This window comes from Bidens hawaiensis, unplaced genomic scaffold (assembly GCF_021521415.1).
Source record: "Bidens hawaiensis isolate Kalapana, Puna unplaced genomic scaffold, B.hawaiensis_p1.1 tig00005770_1, whole genome shotgun sequence".
NCBI classification, from domain to species: domain Eukaryota; kingdom Viridiplantae; phylum Streptophyta; class Magnoliopsida; order Asterales; family Asteraceae; genus Bidens; species Bidens hawaiensis.
This window is the reverse complement of record NW_027491378.1, coordinates 341,529-361,161: the sequence shown is the minus strand read 5'-3', so window position 1 is coordinate 361,161 and position 19,633 is coordinate 341,529. Positions and strand designations below refer to the sequence as shown.

Here is a 19,633-nt window from a genome sequence, read left to right as displayed (position 1 = left end):
AGGAATCCGCAGATGGTCCTCCTTTGGTGCGGAAAAAGAAGGCTGCCGGCGGGAAGGGGAAGGCGAAGGTTGCCTCCACTGCCGATCCGGTGAATCGGTCTGATTCAGAGACCGAAAGCGAGGAGGTGGCGGGAACCCTGGTGGTGATAAGACCACTGCTCCGGAGGCTGCGACGACTGTCACCTCCGGGCAGCCCAGGATGACAACGGTGAGCGGCGTTAAGAGGCTGGCTCCATCGGGTTCGTCCCCGCCTATTCGCACTTTTAGGCTCAAGAAAACCTGTAAGTACAAACTTCCTTTACTTTTAACTTCATAGCTTTCCATCATTATACTTATATCTTCTTTGTGTAGGCGTGGATGCTACCGCATTCCAGGGTGGAGCCGGGAGGAGCACCTCCAGACCCATGACGGTAGGTTTGGTCAACCTACCTGAGGCGATGACCCAGGCGTCTGCGCCTGCTTCAGTTGGTTCAGTTGCTCACCCGGATGAGCCAACTGTTCCAACTGTGACGACATCTCCGCCGGCTGTCAGTGCCATATTTACTGAATCTTTCACTGAGCCGGCGGTGACTATTTCTGCGGGCTCCTCCGCAGCGGCGACCACGGTTGTGAGTTCACCTACGGTGAGTTCACCTCCGTTGGTTTCTACCGCGGCGGCCTCCACCATGCCTTCTCCGTCATCGGCAACGACGGCCGATCCTTCAGGTATGCTTGGGGCTTCTCGCCAACCACTGCCTCCTTCCCATCTGCCTGACCTCTTGGATGGATTTCCCTTGGGTTCAGGTGATGGGTTTGGCGGCTATCGGCCTGTTGTCGACCCTACAGGTGCATAGGGTTCTTTTGGCCTTTTTTTTTATATATATCATCTTTTCCTAACTGCTTTTTGTATTTTGCAGTGTCGGATTCCAATGAAGTGTATGTTCCACGATGGAACATCCGCCGAGGAACAACCCTTCGCACGCCTGTGGAGTGCGTGGAATGGGCTCGTCACGCAGCTCCCAGTGGTGCGTTGGGGGAAGCAATGGCTAGCTACCAGGAGGGTAGGCTAACCAATGAGCTTCGGATTCTCCTGGCCCGGATGCAGCCGCGCGTCGAGCTGCTTTGTCGTGAAAACGACAAGTTAAAAGCAGCTCGTATCCAAGAAGTAGCTCAGGCGCGGGCTGTCCGGGAGGAAAACAAGAGGCTTACCGCAGTGGCTGCGGAAAAGGAGAAGGCCTTCAAGGCCCTTGATGTTGAAGTTCAGGCCCGTCTCGAGGCCCGTTCCAAGGCTGCCCAAGCTGTTAACGAACAGCTTCGGCTGGCCAGGGAAACTGCACGGAACGCAACTGAGAGGGCCACCAAGGCTGAAGCTGTTGCTGAGCCTCTACGCATTGAGAACGAGGAGCTTAAAGCCAAGCTAGAGAGGCTCCAGCAGGCTCATGATGCCTTGGCCATGGAAGACGCCAAGAAGCTCCAAGAGATCTTGGACCAGAGGGGCGTGCTTGACCACACTGAGCGGAAGCTAAAGGGCGTTGAAGAGGCTGCTGCAAAGGAAGTGTTGCTTGCCAACCTTAATAAAAGTGAAGCCGAACGCGCCCGTAACCAAGCTCAAGCCGCCCTCCAGGGGGCTCTGGTTGCCAAGGAATGGCTTCTTTGAGAAGCGTTGTCTCAGGTATGCGTAATTTCATAATATCTTTACGTTTTTCTTTGTAAATAGAAAAGGTTTTGATACTTGTATTTTTTCTTGTAGGTTGTGCATCGAGTCTTTACGGACACATCATATGACGATGCCATGAGCGTAGCCCTCAACGCTTCTCATGAGGATGGGGAAAAGGCCGGCTTCCTGCTTGGTCTAGGGTTAGTTGAGAAAGGCATCCCGCCTTCCAACTTCCCTTTATTTGATGTGGATACTGAAGCTTTATATGACCAAGCAGTGAACCAGTATGCCGCCTTCCCGCATCTGGTGGTGGAGAAGGTGAACGAAGTTGCTGCTGCTGATGATGGGCTAGCTATCCTTAAAGCTTTCCTTGAACCGCCACGCTCTACTGATGGTGCGGGTCCAAGTGGAAGTGGTCCTGAAGCTTGATCCTGAAGATCCCTTTCCACCATTAGAGTAGATTTTTATTTTTGTATAGCTTCTTTTGTATGCGGGTATGTACCCAGCAATCTGTAATATTTGAATTTCGATGGAATAAAGATTTTAATTTTGTATAGCTTATTTTTGTCCCACGGATGGCGCCAATGAAGAAACACTAATGGACCCCGGGCAGAATACGGATAATCTGGGGGTTAAATAGATGTTTCCCACGAGGATGAGGTCCAGCAAAGAAAGTTGTTCTTCAGGTGACCTGCAAAACAGACACCGTAAGCTCGTCACTGAGAAGGGGGGGGGGTTCCTCCTTGTGACCACCCTCCGGTGTGAGAATCAGACTAGATTGCTCTGAATATAAGTGTATATTAAGAGATTGCTAGAGAAGATAAGATAATGAGGTATCAGATCATGTCATTACCATTCCAAGGTGTTGGAGTATTTATAGCCGAAGGTAGGTTTCCAAGAAGGTACAGCCGGCTGAATAGTATTCCTGTTCTACCAACAGTGGGTTACGCACAAGCCATGCTGGTTGGTGGATAGGCTGCGGCTAATAGTGACAAGGCCGGCTGTATACTGTTCCTTTACTGCCGGCTATGCACTGTTCCACCAACTGTAGGCTACGCACGTCCCACAGTGAGGGTTGGTGAGTAGGCAGCGGCTAATAGTGACAAACAGTACTAGTACTAGAGGGTGCTCCTCGTACTGTTGTCGGTGAGCTGTCACCCTGTGATTGGTTCAAGGGCTGTTTTGGTCAGATCTTGTCTATTTTGCCCATACCTTGGCGGGTATAGTACAAAAGATCTTCCAGAAGCATACGGACTGGCTCATTTGGGCTGGAGTATTCCCACCTTGCTCATTCCTTCAGGTGACATTACTGAAGTATCAAGAGTTAGTGCCTTGTGCGTGTAGCCTTGCTATTAGTGCGGGTAGCCTTCCCTGATGGCTTGTATCCGCAGCTGCGGGACCAGGCGGGGTACTTCATCATTGGGAGGCTTTCATTGCGGGAACAGCTGGCGTACTGCGCGTAAGGTATTCATCTCTGGGCATGGTGGGTCCTGCGGAAGCAGTTGGTCCTTGCGCAGACGTCCCTCTTCAAGGTGAGTCTTGCGGGTCCAACTGGGCTCTGCTGGGACCTACCTCTTCAGTTTACTAGCACCTGCGCTTGTTTTAAAAACAAAAAATAAAATAAAATAAAATCTTGGACAGTAAAAAAAAAGTTAATAATGAAGTTGATGGTTAGGGCCGGCATAAAAGGCCCCCTGTTTCAGGGTTAAACTAGTAGTATTAGTATACTTCTAAATTTAGAGGCTTCTCTATTTGTGGTTTTGTAGAAATTTATTGTATTAAAAAATAATATATGTTATATTCTCACATGCTAGAATCTGCTTTGGGTCTCATGAGGAGACTTCCGTCTTTTTTGGCCCGAGGGCATGTCATTTAATTAGAAAGCCTAAAAGTTAAAACCTAGAGGTGTGAAAAAAAACCAGAACTAGTTAACCGGAAACTGACCGGTTCGATTTCTAAAACCGGCAACCCGAACAAAGCTGCCAGTTCGTATAGCGGTTTGGTTATTTCACAATCAAACACGAACCGATCTGGATTAGTTTAACTAGTTCTATGCTTAAACCGGTTTCTAAACCGAATCGGTTTGGGTCAAACCGGTTTTGAACATGCAAAACCCAAACCGGCTTGGTTTGAAAAAAAACCAGTTTTGTACACCTCTAGTTAAAACCTAGTACCTGTATATAAAAGATATTAGAAAAATAGTGAATGATGAATGATTGGTAGGCCTGTAAACGAACCGTATGTTCAGTGAACTATTTGTGTTCGTTTAATTAAACGAACTAACATGAACACATGCTCCGTTCGTTCATTTATGTTCATAAACGTTCGTTTATGTCTGTTTATTTACGGTTGTTTATGTATTAATAGAAAATAATTAAATATTATATAGATATGTCATTTGCTTTAAGGTTTTATATTTGTTAGCTTGTGTTCATTTAAGTGTTTTCATTTAAGTTCGTTTATGTTTGTTTATGCTTGTTTGTGTTCATTTACATTTGTTCATGTATGCTCGTTTATTTTTGTTCAGTTATGTTCGTTTAGATTTTAAACAAACGAACACAAATGTCCCTATTTAAATAAACAAACATGAACATAAATATTTGTTCAATTAAGTGTCTATGTTCTTTTAAAGTTAAATGAACAAACACGAACATGCCCATGTTTGTGTTCATGTGATTCATTTACAGGCTTTCATTATTCACATTGATGAATACATCGATCTCAATCTCTAGGCTCTGCCGATTTTATTTGTGTTCGTGAACCGTTCATGAACACATTAATTTCCTTAATGAACGAACACGAACATAAAATCTCGTTTGGTAAGTGTTTGTGAACCATTCGTAAACACATTATTTTCTTATCGAACGGACATGAACACGGCCTTGTTCGTGTTCGTTCGGTTCATTTATAGCCCTAATGATTAGTATAAGTGTATAACATAGATTGAGTGGTGAAGGTGGGATGACAACTAATACTATTACCATTTATATAATCACTAACAAAGTTACAAATATAACTTTGAGATATTTATGAATTATAAAATTTTATTTATCATTATTTATATCTTTTATGAATCCATAAGATATGTTCTTATGCATTTTATTAAATTTAATTTTTTTGTTGTATTTTTTAACCACCCGTGTATTACACGGGCTATATCCTAGTGATGATATAATATAGAGCATAAGACTATCCACTACCATGACCATTCATCACAATCGTTTGCAAGGTGACATAAAAAGACAAATTTTAGATATTTCAATTAAAAAATTAAAAATTCTTTTGTGTCCACAACCGGTTACAACCTCAGCAACCTAAGTTTGCAACCAAACTTTTATGTATAATTTTGTTTTTCAAGAAAATTATGACTTTTATCTTTTTTTTAAATGTAACAATACGGTATTATTCATAAAACAAGTTGAACATTTTGATATAAATTTTATAAAAAACGAAGCATTTTTATTCAATAAAAAAATTAGGTTAGGTTGGGTTATGAATGTGAGTGAAAAATTGGATTTGGTTGGGTTGTGTATACGAAAGAGAGAGGAATTAGTTTGTTTATTAAATTATTGGGTTGTTTGGGTTGCAATAGTGGATAGTCTAAGGATGGCGGTTGGCTTGTTGGTCACTTGGTTGCATTCTCTGGTCACCCAGTTTGAACTAGGAAAGAAGAAGATATAGGTTCGTCAGGGAGTGTTTGAGGTTTTTGTTTTCCTTTCTATTCTACTTTCAAGTAAATTATATAAAAGTCCATGTATTTTAATACAATGATCAAATAGTTATTACATATAAAAAATTTAAACAGATTTTTTTTTAACATAGCCTGGTGTTATAACTCAAAAATATTACAAACTGAAAACCATAAAGTTAGCTTTTACCAAATCAAATGGACTAGCACTATTTTTGTATAATCAACTCCAAAATTAAAAGTTAAGCCATTGTGTTGTGAGAAGAGTAGGGAGAATAGAGCAAGCGACAGGACGAAGTTAATTTGGAAGAGCAGTTGATCCAAACAGGAAAGAAGACTCGTTAACTTATGCATGCATATGCAGTGACAATAACTTGAAAACTTCTCAAAATTACATTTATATGTAAACAATAACATCTAAATACATTGCCCAGGTGTCCGTCAAAAACCATCGTCTTAAAACTTAATGATTTTGTATGAAAGGGATATCCGATAAACCACTACCTTGCTATAACATGGGTCAAAGAAGCCAAGAACTTTTGTTCACATAAAGCTCGTTGACCGTTCCAAAATTCACCCAAAATCTCATCATTGTTTTCAGAAAATTCAATCAACTTGTTTCTTATTGACATTATTACCATTTGCATGTTTGTGAAAGGGCCAAAGGTTTACCAAACGCTCCAAAACCCCTGCACTTTTAAAGTAACCCGAGAACCCTTGTGGAATAGATGGTGGGGGGAAGTCTTCTGCGGGCATGGCAAATGGACGGACCATTTCCTCCATTTTATCTAATGTCAAATACGCCCCTACTTCTTGTAGCCGTTCTGGACCCATTATTGGTAATGTGTGCTCCTGGTGCAATGAAGCTGCCTCCGTGTCGGTTTTCTATAAAAAAGTTAAAAACAATAAATTATTTTTGCGAAAGAAAATAAGATATATTTATGAAATGGATTACCTCCAAGGGGGATAAATCTGCACCGCGGCTAAAAGCCATCTCAAGACGAAACCTTTTTGGGTCTTCCAACTTTACCTACGATTGGTTTATACAATAAGTAAACTTAAGTGAACTTATTTAACCACTTTTAAAAGTACACCAGTGACCAACCTCGGTATTTTCAAACATCCTTAAAACGATATAACTCATGTAATCGAGTTCCTTTGTTTTCAAAAGGCGTTCCAGAGCATTGTCACAAATGAGGCTGGCTTCCCCTTGAAGAGATTCATCCAAATTAGAGTAACGAAGAACGTTCATCAATGAGTGGATATGAGATTCCTGTCAATATATTTAAAAAAGTTAATAAAAAACAAGATTAAGAAAGATGGTAATTTTACCTACCGATGTGAAGTAAAGGCGGGTCCGGACGTGTCTGTCGGGTGTTTTCACATTGGCATATCTAGACAAATGAAAGAGGAAAGATTAATATTTAAAATCAAATTGAAAGGAATGAAAGTGGAAAGATTAAACAATGCCTTTTGCATTTAAAATCAAATTGAAAGGATTATGTGCTCACTTTGGATCCAAGCGGTATTTTATCTCCTTGTCATCATCTTCATCCTGATCCATTGACTTATCACTTGTGAAGCTAGTTCTTCTTGATTCTTCATTCTTAATTAGAGATTTCGGTTGATGATCTGTATGTTCTTTATCATTCTTGGTTGAGGCTGTTGAGGTTTGGCATTGATTCTTTAGTTCTGCAACATTGATGGCTTCTTCACGTGTATTCCTCAAATCGATTAAGATTTTACCCAATAAGCGTCTTGCAATCTATAAAGTTGGTAAGGAAGGCCCACAATTACATGTAGATATCAATATCACCACAAAAGTTTATGGCAAAAAAATTTAGTAAACTAAAAGACAAATGAAAAGATAGTGTTAAGAGTATCAAGTTAACCTTGGAGCCTATCTTCAATTTCTGCATGGGATTGATGCCATACTCATTTGGAATAACACCATCAGCAAGCAACTGAAACAATTACAGAATTCAGGAAAGTTTGATAAATATTTTACTTAGATTAAAGAATCATTTTTCAGGAGAGTATAAGTATTTTTTTACTCATAAACATACCTGAGCAACTTTGAAGAGCTCGTCCAGACCATCTATATTTAGATGTGCGTTGTGCAAAAGATCATACCTGTTCAAGGTTGAAAAAGTAAGAATACTGATAGAAAGAAGTTATACTCAACATCCAAAAGAGAATGTGCAAAGTTACTTACTTGCACGAGTCATATACATCTGGAATTTGAGTTATATCGTATCTACTGTTAAAGGCGACAGAAGCAAAATGTTAATGAATCAGGCTATTAGTTTGAAGGCAACTTTTTGTTGTATGCAAAAGCTTACTCTTTGCGTTCATTATACAAGTCGCGTTCCAGTTTTCTCCAGCGTGCATACATTAAAAGAAAGCCTTCACTCCCACAAGGTAATCCCGCAGCAATCCGGTCTACATCTATATTAGTTTTACCAAGTGCTCTTGCTTGATCATATGGTGGAATTACATCATATGAGGCAGTCACAGCAAGTTTCTCATCTTCATCTTTTGCTAGTAATCTCACTTGTTCTGTAACTTTTTTAGTCAGTTTCACCTATTAAATACAGATCAAATTAGATAATATCCTCCAACTATCATATTACTTCTTTGGCTTGTGACAAATCATAAAAATACATAGAAACTAATGCAAAGATGGCATCAACCCAGTATAAAACATTCTTTTCTGACGAAGTTCAGTTAATATATATACTGCAAAAAGTGAATATATACTAGTGTAGGAAGAAGCTCAGAAGCATTCAGTGGAAGTCCAGCCCCATCAACCATCCAGGGTTGTTTAGATGATCCATTTGCCTGCACCGCCTTAACTCCAGATGTTATCAGCTCGTTCAATCTAGCCTATAATAGTAGAAAATTTTCAAATTTATATAAAGATAAGGAATATATAATAACTAATTATTTGTGCATATCTTCATATCTAAGATGACTTTCATATTAAAATTTGCAACTTTATGTTACAAAGTTAAACTCAACAGATAGAATGCAAGTAACCTTAGCTTCTTCCATCTCAATACTTGCATTATCGAGTCCGTCCAACATTGAAGAGTCCTTGCTGACAAGTGAAACCTTCAAAAAGAATGTGTTCTTTTCAGTCATAGCCTAAGGTAAAGTTGCATCATCAAACTGTTAAATAAAATATAGAAGACAACAAACCAATATTGGTGTTAATTGTCCTTCCAGGTCTAACAGTCCCTTGGCAAATGCAGCAGCTGACATCTGTTGAGAGAATTTAACCCACAAACTGGTTTGTTAAGTTGTCAAAAGAAAGTAACGGTGGTAAATAAGCAGAAGTTTAAAGCAAGGCAGGAAAATGGTAGGACAAGTGTGCAAACAATGACACGAACAAAAAATAATTTAAATTAAAGTTTGGCACCTGTACACGGCCCTCATCAGAGCTGTAAATCTTAAGGTCATGTCTGTATGTACTATGGAGACGAAGCAGTCCAGTACCTTCACCTGAAATAAGCGTGTATTATTCTCATATACCTAATAAACATGTAAATAAGTAAACGCATAGCTTCTTGACATGCTAAATATGTACTAGTCCTAATTTTAAAAATTATTAAATCAAATTTTTATATGAATAAAAAATCCTTTAGTATGTCTTCAACATGTACCACTTGAAAGGGGAAAAGATTGCACTAGAAAGTGAATAGGATATTCACCTGGATACATATTGTTGCGGAAATATCTGCCAAGTTCTTCAGCCTATCAAAGAGAAACAAAAAGGCAGCACATGTATATTAAAAGCCTGTGTTGTTTAAAGACGATAATTTATTTGTATCACTTCCCTCAACCATAGTTACAAATGTGCTTGAGAACTTAATCAAACCACATTATCGTTGTGTGTGATGTAGGGAATTGAAAATATTATGGTAGACCTGTTTCCTCCCAGCATGTGTAAGAACACCTCCATATTTCAGAACCATGAGGGCCTCAATGGGCCGTTCTTCTTCAGTATCACCTTCCTCAACTTTAACCCACTTAAGTGGTTTAAGTTGAACCTTCCGATAAATACCAGAGAAATGACCACCCTGAAAATATAGCAGTCATTTACCTAGTCATTTACCTATCAAGTTCAGATATAGAGCTCTAATACATTTAATGTTGTCGTTGAATAATATATCGATTTCAAGAAAACTCTTCACATAATTTAGAAAAAATGATCAGGTAAAACAACTATAAAGCTTCTCTACCTGATTAATGAAGATATGAAGCAGATAATAAATATAGAATTGCTGAATTGCAGTAATAACGACAAATTTGAATTCAAACCTCTTCAAGAACTGCTTTAACTTGACGAAGCTTTTCTGCATGTTCAATGTCTTCTGCTTCACTATCACTTCCAGGACCAAGTCTGTCAAAAACAAAAATATTCCAATTAGACATATTACACACTAATAGAACAAATAGCATAATCTAACCGTGATTTACGAGTTAGGTACTAAAAATTCCGATACCGAAAATCGCCAAAAATGGGTACCTGTCGGTACCTGTACTGAGGCAAAAAATGGGTAAAATACCAGCACCGTACGGATCCTGAAACCTCAAAAAGTGGGTACCGAATTGGTACTGAAAGTACCTTGTTAGGTAGCGGTACCATTTGCTCATCCCTACTCTTTTCATACTAATAAGTGATAACAATAAAATTCGTAACTAATAACATGAATATATCAAGAGACTTGACAAAACTACCAGTACAAAATAATTCTGCGGCCCCCTCACTTTAGTAAGGTAAATTCGCATGTCAGTAAGAAAGAACTTCCAGAAATATGGAACTAATATACCCATCTTCAAATTTTCCAAAGGAAGGTGATTTATAATAATTAAAGCAGTTACAGTAAGTGGTTTACAAGTCAGAATTACCTAGTACGAGGTACTAATAGCCGTGTAGCATCTAACAAGTCTTGCAATTGGACTGCACTCTTGAGTTTTGTCTGCAAGAAAATTAGTTGTCAACTAAAAGATAAGCCAGGGATTAACTAGGAACAAATGGATAGTAAGAGTGTTCATATCAAAATCACCTCAGCTCTAGGCCTTCCCCCATTGTACTTGAGCATTAAATTCAGTAACTTTTCCTCAGTGACCTTCAACTTTACCTTTTGCTTTGCAGTTCTATCACCACTGTCCAACAAAACATTAGTGTATATAAAATTAAACAAAAGTGCTCACAAAACATAGAAAAGAAAAGCAAGGATATATGTATCTTACTGACGAATTATAGCTATCACACAACGTAGCTCCTCAGACTGTCCAAATGAGCCGATCCCACTTCCCTGACGTGTTAGCCCCCCCTCACATAGCTGAGCTGGTGAATGAAAACTGGTGGAATTGTTGTTGAAAGATGGGGAGCTTTTGCATCTAGGAACATCTTTCTCAACACACAAGCAGCATCATCATAATATCTGTAGTTATGTGCACATGGAATTAGCAAGACAACAATAAAGGGAACATATATAGTTATTTAGCCAAGAGAATCAACAGGTAACAGGTAAAGAGTAATCAGTGCTTATTACTTGTAGGAGTTTTTGACAAAGCTCCAGCCGTTCACATCACAAACATATGAACGGCCTTCACAGCACAAGAGATCAAACCCACACACCTGTAGAAACATGAGTATGCCAGATCATTAAACAATAACCAAGTTGGTAAATGGACACAAAGGTCCTAAATGTTGCAAATCTATAAGCACCATCAAAGTTGCCACCACACCCACCATATCTAGAAAAAACATGTACATTCTCTCACCTCGTTATCAGATCATATTTCCTTAAAAGGAAAGACTGGTGCATTTGGTGGCAAGCATGGTGATAAACATTAAACACAAACTTCTCTAAGTTCACCATATATTTCTAAAAAGTGATCACAATACACGCAGAGAAACAGATTTTGGGCATATATATAATATTTGTCAACGTAAATGCATAAAAGTATCATGAGACAAGTCAACGCAAACTTCTCTAAGCTAGAATAATATAGCATACCCCTTGCCTAAACGCAATGCAAACTTCTCTTGCCATTTGCTTCTCAGTTGGAGTAAGAAGCACCGGATACCTGACCTGTTAAAGATAACAAATTCAGATAACTATTAAGCCCTCTGATAAGCACATCTATTTTCTATGAAATTGAGAAAAAGGTAAAAAAAAAAGTAGTAGAAGTGAATCGCATGTGTTGTAACAAACACACAAATTCCAGAAGTTAATCTGTCCCTTCGTACTTGAGTCTTGATACAAGCCCAAATAAATGGTTCATTGACAACTGTTCAAGCAATATGATTTATGTATCACTTACTTCTTTGCCATCTGGATTTCTCATTACTACACCATCAACAACTGGGGACTTTCTTGCCTCTGCGTGTGCATACTCTGCACCAACTGTATACACCTACAGCATAAACAGTAACCAGTAACAAAGGTTTTACACAAATACATATCGACTATGTGCCAAGAAAAAAACTGCATTGAAACCTATGTCCTTGCCACCCAACCACAGAGAACCAAATCAAAAAATAAATAAATTTACAGCAAAAAAAAAAAAAAAAAAAAGAACACTTGTTAATCTAGTGCATCCTTTCAAGTTTTTATTAATCAAAATTCATAACCTGGTTGGAAAACTTTTTCCAAGTCCCAACACCCACACAAAAAAAGAAGCAAGCTGTCAATAGTAATATAGAACTCATTAGTTGACAATATTATTCTTTATATGTTTAGACTTTAGACAACATGCATACAGAAGAACAACACCGCAAAAAGTAGCAGATCACAAATTCTGGTTACTTGTGATTTGTGAAAGGAAAAAAGTAGCACCATAGCAGATCATTAAAGTTATATCGCACTAGGATATAAAAACCTATGCATTATCAATCAGTCACAAGTACCATGAATTATACATTAGTAGGTACTTTGACCAACATAATTGAAATTCTTAACTTCCCATATATTAGGGAATACATTAGTAAGTACTGTTACCTTAACATCAGTTCCTCCAGTTGGCATAAATTCCTCGTATATATAAGAGCCTTCACGTCTCACTCTTCTGAGCTCTGGATGAAACTCACTTGATCTGTTACCAACCTGAAAGAAAAGTAAATACAAAACACACATATTAATCATGAAAAACATGATTTACTGTTACATATGCATCGTTTCATATGGAGAGAGTAAAACAACAAGCCTATGCAAGTGACTCGAGATCTAATATTAAAAGTTACACCAAGGGATTCAAAGACCTACTGCTATTTGAACAGCCTATAAAATATATTTGGCACATTTAAAATCAAACAATTGAAACCTAACTGATTTGTCCCATGGAAAACATGGCAAATCAAATTATCTAGATATTCAGCTTCAAAGACCACTTAATTTATGTTTCAAGCTTAAAGAGTAGAACATGAATATAAGATTGTTTCCACATGTTATTCAGCAAACAAAATTTTGTCACTTAGTTTATGAGTTTCCCTAGTTCAAACTTCCATAGAAATATTAAGTTAGAAAGCTCACCTTTCGAAACAATTCTTTCATGCCACCCCCTGCTGAGCTGGGATAATATATCATTATTCTGTGATCATCACCTTCAAAGAAAGGAAAGCAGATAAAAAATCAGCACTTAGGTACGGACAATGTAAAACAAAAGCTTACATAAGTAGCACAATACTCGCAAACAGGGAAGTTCTAGAAGTGTGAACTAGCGGTTTATAAAAAAGAAATTAGAGCTTAAAAAGATTAGAGCCATATATCAAGGTCGAGGCACATATGAAAAGAATAGAAAAGGCAGGATGGGTAGTTTAAATAAAGTATATCATAAGAATTGTGGCAGATGCTTACCATGAACAGGTTTCTCCACAAAAGGCTTCCAAAATCGCTGCCCGTGTATCTCAACAAAATCTTCTTCCTCAATAAAATATTCCAAATCTTCATATGGTTTGTCCCTATTTACAAAAGCATATCTTGGTACTGGGATTCCACATGCTTCAAGGCACTTAATTTTTCAACAGGGAAAAATTAAAGAAAAACAAGAAAGTAATAATCACTTTTAGTAGTAGTGTAAGAATAAAAAGTAACTCACACACTTAACGTTCTAGTAGAGAAAATAGCAAATTACAAGTATGTCAAATTTCAAGCATTGACGATGTATAGTTACAAGTGCTAACTTGTTAGTATGGAAATGGAACTGAGTATTGGGTAGCTAAAGGTATAACAGCAGTATCACAACCCCCCCCCCCAAAAAAAATAAATAAATAAATAAATTATTATTATTATAACAATAAAATAAAATCCTGTTATAACAATAAAATAAAATGGCAAACCTACTTCCACAATCTTTTTAACAATGGGAGAGCTTACCAAGAAGAATATGACAACACAAACTTTCAACGACAACAATCGAATAACTGCTACTGCCGACGGATCACACGAGAAGAGGTGAAGGATGCACTTAGGAGGATGGGAAGGTCTAAAGCGGTTGGCCCAGACAACATACCCATCGAGGTGTGGAAGTGTCTGGGGGAGGAAGGAGTCATGTGGTTAACTACTCTGTTCAATAGTATTCTCAAATCAGGTAAGATGCCAGACCAGTGGAGGAGCAGCGTTGTAGTTCCTATCTATAAGAACAAAGGAGACGCCCAATGTTGTGGTAACTACCGAGGAATCAAACTACTAAGTCATACCATGAAGCTATGGGAAAGAGTGATTGAGGTTAGACTTAGACGAGAAACTCAGGTTACGGTCAACCAATTTGGCTTCATGCCGGGGCGTTCCACCACAGAGGCAATACACCTTATAAGAAGATTAATGGAAAAGTATAGGGAGAAGAAGCGTGATCTACATATGGTGTTTATTGACCTAGAAAAGGCCTACGACAGTGTGCCACGACAGGTGCTCTGGGAGTGCTTGGAGGGTAGAAGAGTGCCCAGGAAATACATAGAGATAATTATGGATATGTATACCAGGAGTGAAACAAGTGTCCGTGCGCCAGTGGGGGATAGATTTCTTTCCTGTAGAGGTAGGTCTTCACCAGGGGTCAGCGTTGAGCCCGTTTCTTTTTGCAGTAGTCTTGGATGAGTTGTCAAAGTCAATTCAGGGGACTCCCGTGGTGCATGATGTTCGCAGACGATATTGTGTTACTTGCTGAGAAAAAACAAGATCTAAACATGAGGCTTGAGGAGTGGCGAACAACCTTAGAGACAAAAGGTTTAAAGATTAGCCGATCTAAGACGGAGTACCTCCACTGTGATTTTGGTGGGATAAACGACAATGAAGACGCACAGATCACAATTGAAGGGCAGGTGGTCCCGCAGGTAACGAAGTTCAAGTATTTAGGATCATTTGTACAGAGCGATGGGGAATTAGACAGTGATGTGACCCACCGAGTTCAGGTAGGATGGTGTAGATGGAAAGCAGCCACAGGTATATTGTGCGACAAGAGTTTCCCGACTAAACTAAAGGGAAAATTCTATAGGGTGGCAGTTAGACCTGCAATGCTATATGGAACAGATTGTTGGGCCATCAAGAAGGCACAAGTGCGGAAGATGGAGGTAGCAGAAATGAGAATGCTACGTTGGATGTGTGGGTGCACAAGGCTAGACCGAATAAGAAACGGTGTGTTTCGCGAGAGATTAGGGGTGGCGAACATAGCAGACAAGATAAGAGAGTGGAGATTGAGATGGTTTGGACATGTAAAGAGAAGACAGACGACGAATCCGGTTAGATCTGTAGAAAACATTACTATAGAGGGGAGGAGGGGTAGAGGACGACCGAAATTGACTTGGGATGAGAGGATTAGGCATGATTTGATAGACCTAAACCTCTCCGAGGACATGGTTGAGGATAGGAATTCGTGGAGAAGTAGAATTAAAGTTAAGGATTTTTAGAGAGAATTGAATACCTTAGGGCTTAGACTTAACTTATTTAGGTCACATACCATAATGGTATTTCCCTTACATATATTATTATTATTATTATTATTATTATTATTATAATTATTATTAGCTTTTATATAGCTGTTAAACTGTGATCTTATTATTAATATTATTATAATTAGTAGTAGTTTTTATATAACTGCTAAACTTTGATTTCCTTTATTTTGCTTCATTCACATGTACTTAGAGCCGAGGGTCTCTCTGGAAGCCACCTCTCTATTCCTTTGGATAGAGGTACGGTGTGCCTACATCCCACCCTCCCCAGACCCTACTATAGCTTTGCTGTCGGTGGGATTTTATTGGGCATGATTGATTGATTGATTGAACAATAAAATAAAATCCTGTTATTCGATCACCTTCTAGATGTAAAGCATAGATGAAAGCTATGCATAAATTGCTTATTTTTTTTCCACTTATAGTACATGCATTAAGATAAATTATGAACAACTTACAAATAAAGTCAGCTTTTATTAGCCACTACCAAACGAGAAAGAGGTTAAATTTCTTCACTTCTTGAATTATCCATATACCCATTTCCAATTTGTTTTATTTGTTTAAAAATATGGGTTTCTTAATTGGCCACTATCCATCAAGGCTTTTACCAGGTAAAGGCTATAAGAAGAATGATGAAGTGAAACTAGTCAACATTTCTCAGTTTCAGGTCAACAGAAATATGGTATACGTACATGTGCTTTCTTGGAATACAGGGATTATAAAAGGCGAGTAAGCACCATACCTCATACACTTTCCTTCGGTCATGAAGAAGGTGCTGAGGTTCCAGTTCGTTTATAAGGAAAGGCCTGAAGAAAGAAAGAACAAATAAAGGTAATTTGAGTAAGGAAAATTTTTTGTAAGACTAGAATTAATACATTAGTATATAATCAAATAGACAACTAACTAACTTGATTAAAATAAGGGGAAATAAAAGTTACAACATCAATTTTGGAGAGGAAAATAATGGTTGTTTCTAGAAAGAACCATATCCTAGTTTTCAACAATCAGTCAATCAGAACTATTCTAAAGTCAATTTTCATGAAAAATTAAAAGTTAATAGGAGTTTTCAGACCAAATAATTAAGTAGACACTCCAAATATGATTATCATCTCTACGACTATCAGTAATGCCAGAAAAAAAAATCCTAAAGTATGAACTGAATGCTGAGTGGTTTACATGTATCTCTGCAGAACATAATGTTTAATAATCCAACAGGACCAGCACAATATACTAAAGCTTGCTAATGAGTAATCATACCATGACAATGTTCTAAATATGCAGGATCCAAAACAAATTAGGATGCCTAAGAAGACAGCTCTTATTATACACGCTGACAAGAAAAGAATAATTTCAAAAACATTAAAGCAAAAAGACACATACTTCCTTAATGCAGCATATGCTTCAGCTTTTTCAAGGGGATATCCAGAGGAATGGAAAGCAATCAAACAATCACATATTGGCCACCTGAAATAGCAAAGTCAAGGCTACAATCGATAAGCGAGAGCGAGTAAGAGAGAAGCATCTTAATAATACCTTTTTTTTCATAAAGAGCTTTTGAGAAAACTTATACTTGTTGGCATATATGCTTGCAAATAAAAAGCAATAGTGACAGCCACTAGTTTAGCAACAGTATACAGCATATACTACCAAAGTCAAAGTCAAAGGTATATGTATTGACTTGTTAGTTGCCATTTGACATCATACTACTGTCCTCTATGTTTAAAATTAAGAGCAATTATTTTACTGGAAAGCAGTTTTCTCATTAACGAAGGGAAGATATCAATTCCATTAGTTTCGAACAGCAAAGTCAATTAGAATCTTTTTAGTTATAAATAAACTATAGCTACACTATATAATTAGTGTAATTGATACTTTAGCCAAAAATAAGTAGAAATTTTATTCAGTAAGACACAAATAATCAACACTAAAACTGATCAGAAATAACGACTGAAGTGATTATTTTCTCACACTAATAACAATAAGATATAAATATACCTCTCTATAGGTTCTTCCAGGATAACCTTGTCCCCAAAATAGATTATCTACACAATTAATTATGCAACACATCAATTTTATCATCATCAAGCTATTAGATTATAAATTCACACTCTCAACAATTCATATCACTTATAAGTTACTTGCATGACAACAACACCACCACAAATAATATATGCGATGTCTAAATGTCTAATCACTAACTTTTTTAACAGAATCTGATAGCCACTTGCTACTTTACAAGTTGAGAATATCCGAATCTCACTTGTATTTCAGCCAAAAGCGTAAGCGAATGTCCGAATCAATTAACAAACACAGCTCTTACGAGTAGCGAATAGGTAGCTAATCAGTAATACCTCAAATTCACCAAACGCTTGCAGCCTCTCCAGTATTTGCCCCATCGGAGCAGAGAAAACCTAATTCAATTAATAAACGTAAACAAATCATCGTCAATTCAATAATAGATAAACTAATTCAATTAATAAAGGCGAATACGGTAAGTTTTACTAGCAACGATCTCAATATCGTCCATCAGATAACAACTAAAAAGAAACAGAACCTCGGGGCCGCATTTCACCTTCTTTTCCATAACACAAACTCCGACTATCACTTTCTTCCTCGCCACGCCATTATTATTATTATTATTATTACTCGCCATCTCTCTCTTCGAATGAATGCAGGTAGGTTAGGTTTAGCTTTTTAAACTGATTGAAATGAACTCAGCTGCACAAATTAATACATACGTCAATCCATAGATACAATAATACGTGTATAAATATACGGTATGAGTGTGGATACACAGATATTGAGGAGGAGAATCGTACCAGAAATACGAGAATCTCGGGTGAAAGAAATCGGATCTTTTAGATGGTGATCACGGGAGAGAAGTGAAACAAAGATTGATTACTACGGCAATACCAAATTAAGTAAAAGTGTTGGCGTATTAGAAGAATATCCGTCAAAAACAAAACAAATATATAGATTTTATTATTATTTTGTATTTGTATAGGAGAGATAAGGGGTGATTCTGGAATACACACACATATATACCTGCTCCAGGAGAAAAAGGACAAATACTTTTTACATCACTTTCTTTTTGCTAAAATACTCACAATCATACAATAAATAACAGCAAATGAAAAAAATATATATATATTTTACCGGTCAATGTCGATAAAACGTCCATTTGATCAATCAATTTTAAAATGTCCACTCTAAAACTCGTTAAACCTGGTCACTTTTTAATCGCTACTCGGTGGAGTTTTTAACCAACCAAATTATGTTACGCATCATAAAACCGTCAGGCCAGTAGTTTTTTTAAGCATTAGCGTAGCCGACGGGACTATTTAAGCATCCGAAGAGATTATTTTGGCAACAACTTTTTTTTCCAATAAGATTTTATGGACATCTGATAAAATCTAATTGGTTGAAGGTGATAGATTTGACGAGTTTTATGGTAAACATTTTGAAAGTTGGTTAGTTAAATGAATATTGTTTTGGTTAATTAGAGGAATATTTTAATATGATTAAATAATTGAGGTTGAAAACAAAGACGATCAAAAAATCTAGTTTCAATGGTTGGTTTGGAAATGCCAAAAGAGGATGGGACAATTGATTAGCATCACATATGCACAAAGAATTATCTTGTGTAAACAAAATCGTTTGATTGTGACTTTCTCCGACTAAGTTAGGGGAAAAAATAAAATTTGAAAACTAACACAACCATTAGTTCTCATGATTTGACTAACTTTTAGCATACAATAACTAATGAAAAAAATTAATTAAAAAATAAACCAATATAAGGCTATGTATTATAACAAGTGATAGTAATAATTAAAAGTTAAAACAATGTCACGTGGACACCACCTAGGCAAGGAAAATTTCATTATCAGTTTCGTTATCACCGTGCTAAGCATATGTTATGGCTAGTGATACTATCTAATCATCTTAATAAATCACATGCGAGTACGTAGTGTTGATTGTTTTCTCAAATAAAATAGGCATCAAAATCCCTTTCAATTCATGAATTTACTACTGCATTTTATGTAATTACACTATTGTAACTACTAACCAGACAACTAGTTATTTGAATTATAATTTATAAAGTAGTCTAATTGTGTATACATATCCCTACATACTATTTAAATGTTGTTAGTACAAGCATGAATTTGACTACATCTCTCTAGTGTAAATTTGAACACAAACGGTTCCATTTTATGCATGTCAGGATATAGTATTTTTAACTCAATGTTGAGTTTGAGGCTAAAGGTCAATTGGTTCGTCGGATTCTAATTGAGTTCAATGGAATTAAAATATGAAATTTAGCTCCTAACTTATTAGGTTCTCATAATTAATT

The 19,633-nt window shown here is 37.4% G+C and overlaps 1 protein-coding gene and 1 pseudogene across 2 annotated transcripts in view; both read right to left on the bottom strand.

The window, feature by feature from the left end:
• The window catches only part of LOC143630566 (ubiquitin-conjugating enzyme E2 2-like), a 206,936-nt gene that overhangs the window by 59,817 nt on the left and 127,486 nt on the right, over nucleotides 1-19,633 (bottom strand). The gene's annotated exons all lie outside the window — the stretch shown is intronic.
• On the bottom strand, nucleotides 5,695-17,935 carry LOC143630602 (inositol hexakisphosphate and diphosphoinositol-pentakisphosphate kinase VIP2-like; annotated as a pseudogene). Its single transcript, XR_013153202.1, has 30 exons — nucleotides 17,855-17,935; nucleotides 17,634-17,693; nucleotides 17,278-17,324; nucleotides 16,663-16,746; nucleotides 16,025-16,088; nucleotides 13,196-13,349; nucleotides 12,872-12,942; nucleotides 12,341-12,445; nucleotides 11,664-11,756; nucleotides 11,357-11,431; nucleotides 10,889-10,974; nucleotides 10,584-10,777; nucleotides 10,397-10,496; nucleotides 10,239-10,309; nucleotides 9,648-9,729; nucleotides 9,254-9,406; nucleotides 9,038-9,080; nucleotides 8,746-8,828; nucleotides 8,526-8,588; nucleotides 8,364-8,438; nucleotides 8,085-8,210; nucleotides 7,667-7,908; nucleotides 7,540-7,584; nucleotides 7,391-7,457; nucleotides 7,217-7,288; nucleotides 6,836-7,089; nucleotides 6,661-6,718; nucleotides 6,430-6,597; nucleotides 6,280-6,354; nucleotides 5,695-6,209 (listed from the first exon to the last, which is right to left on the bottom strand). The product of XR_013153202.1 is annotated as an inositol hexakisphosphate and diphosphoinositol-pentakisphosphate kinase VIP2-like (transcript).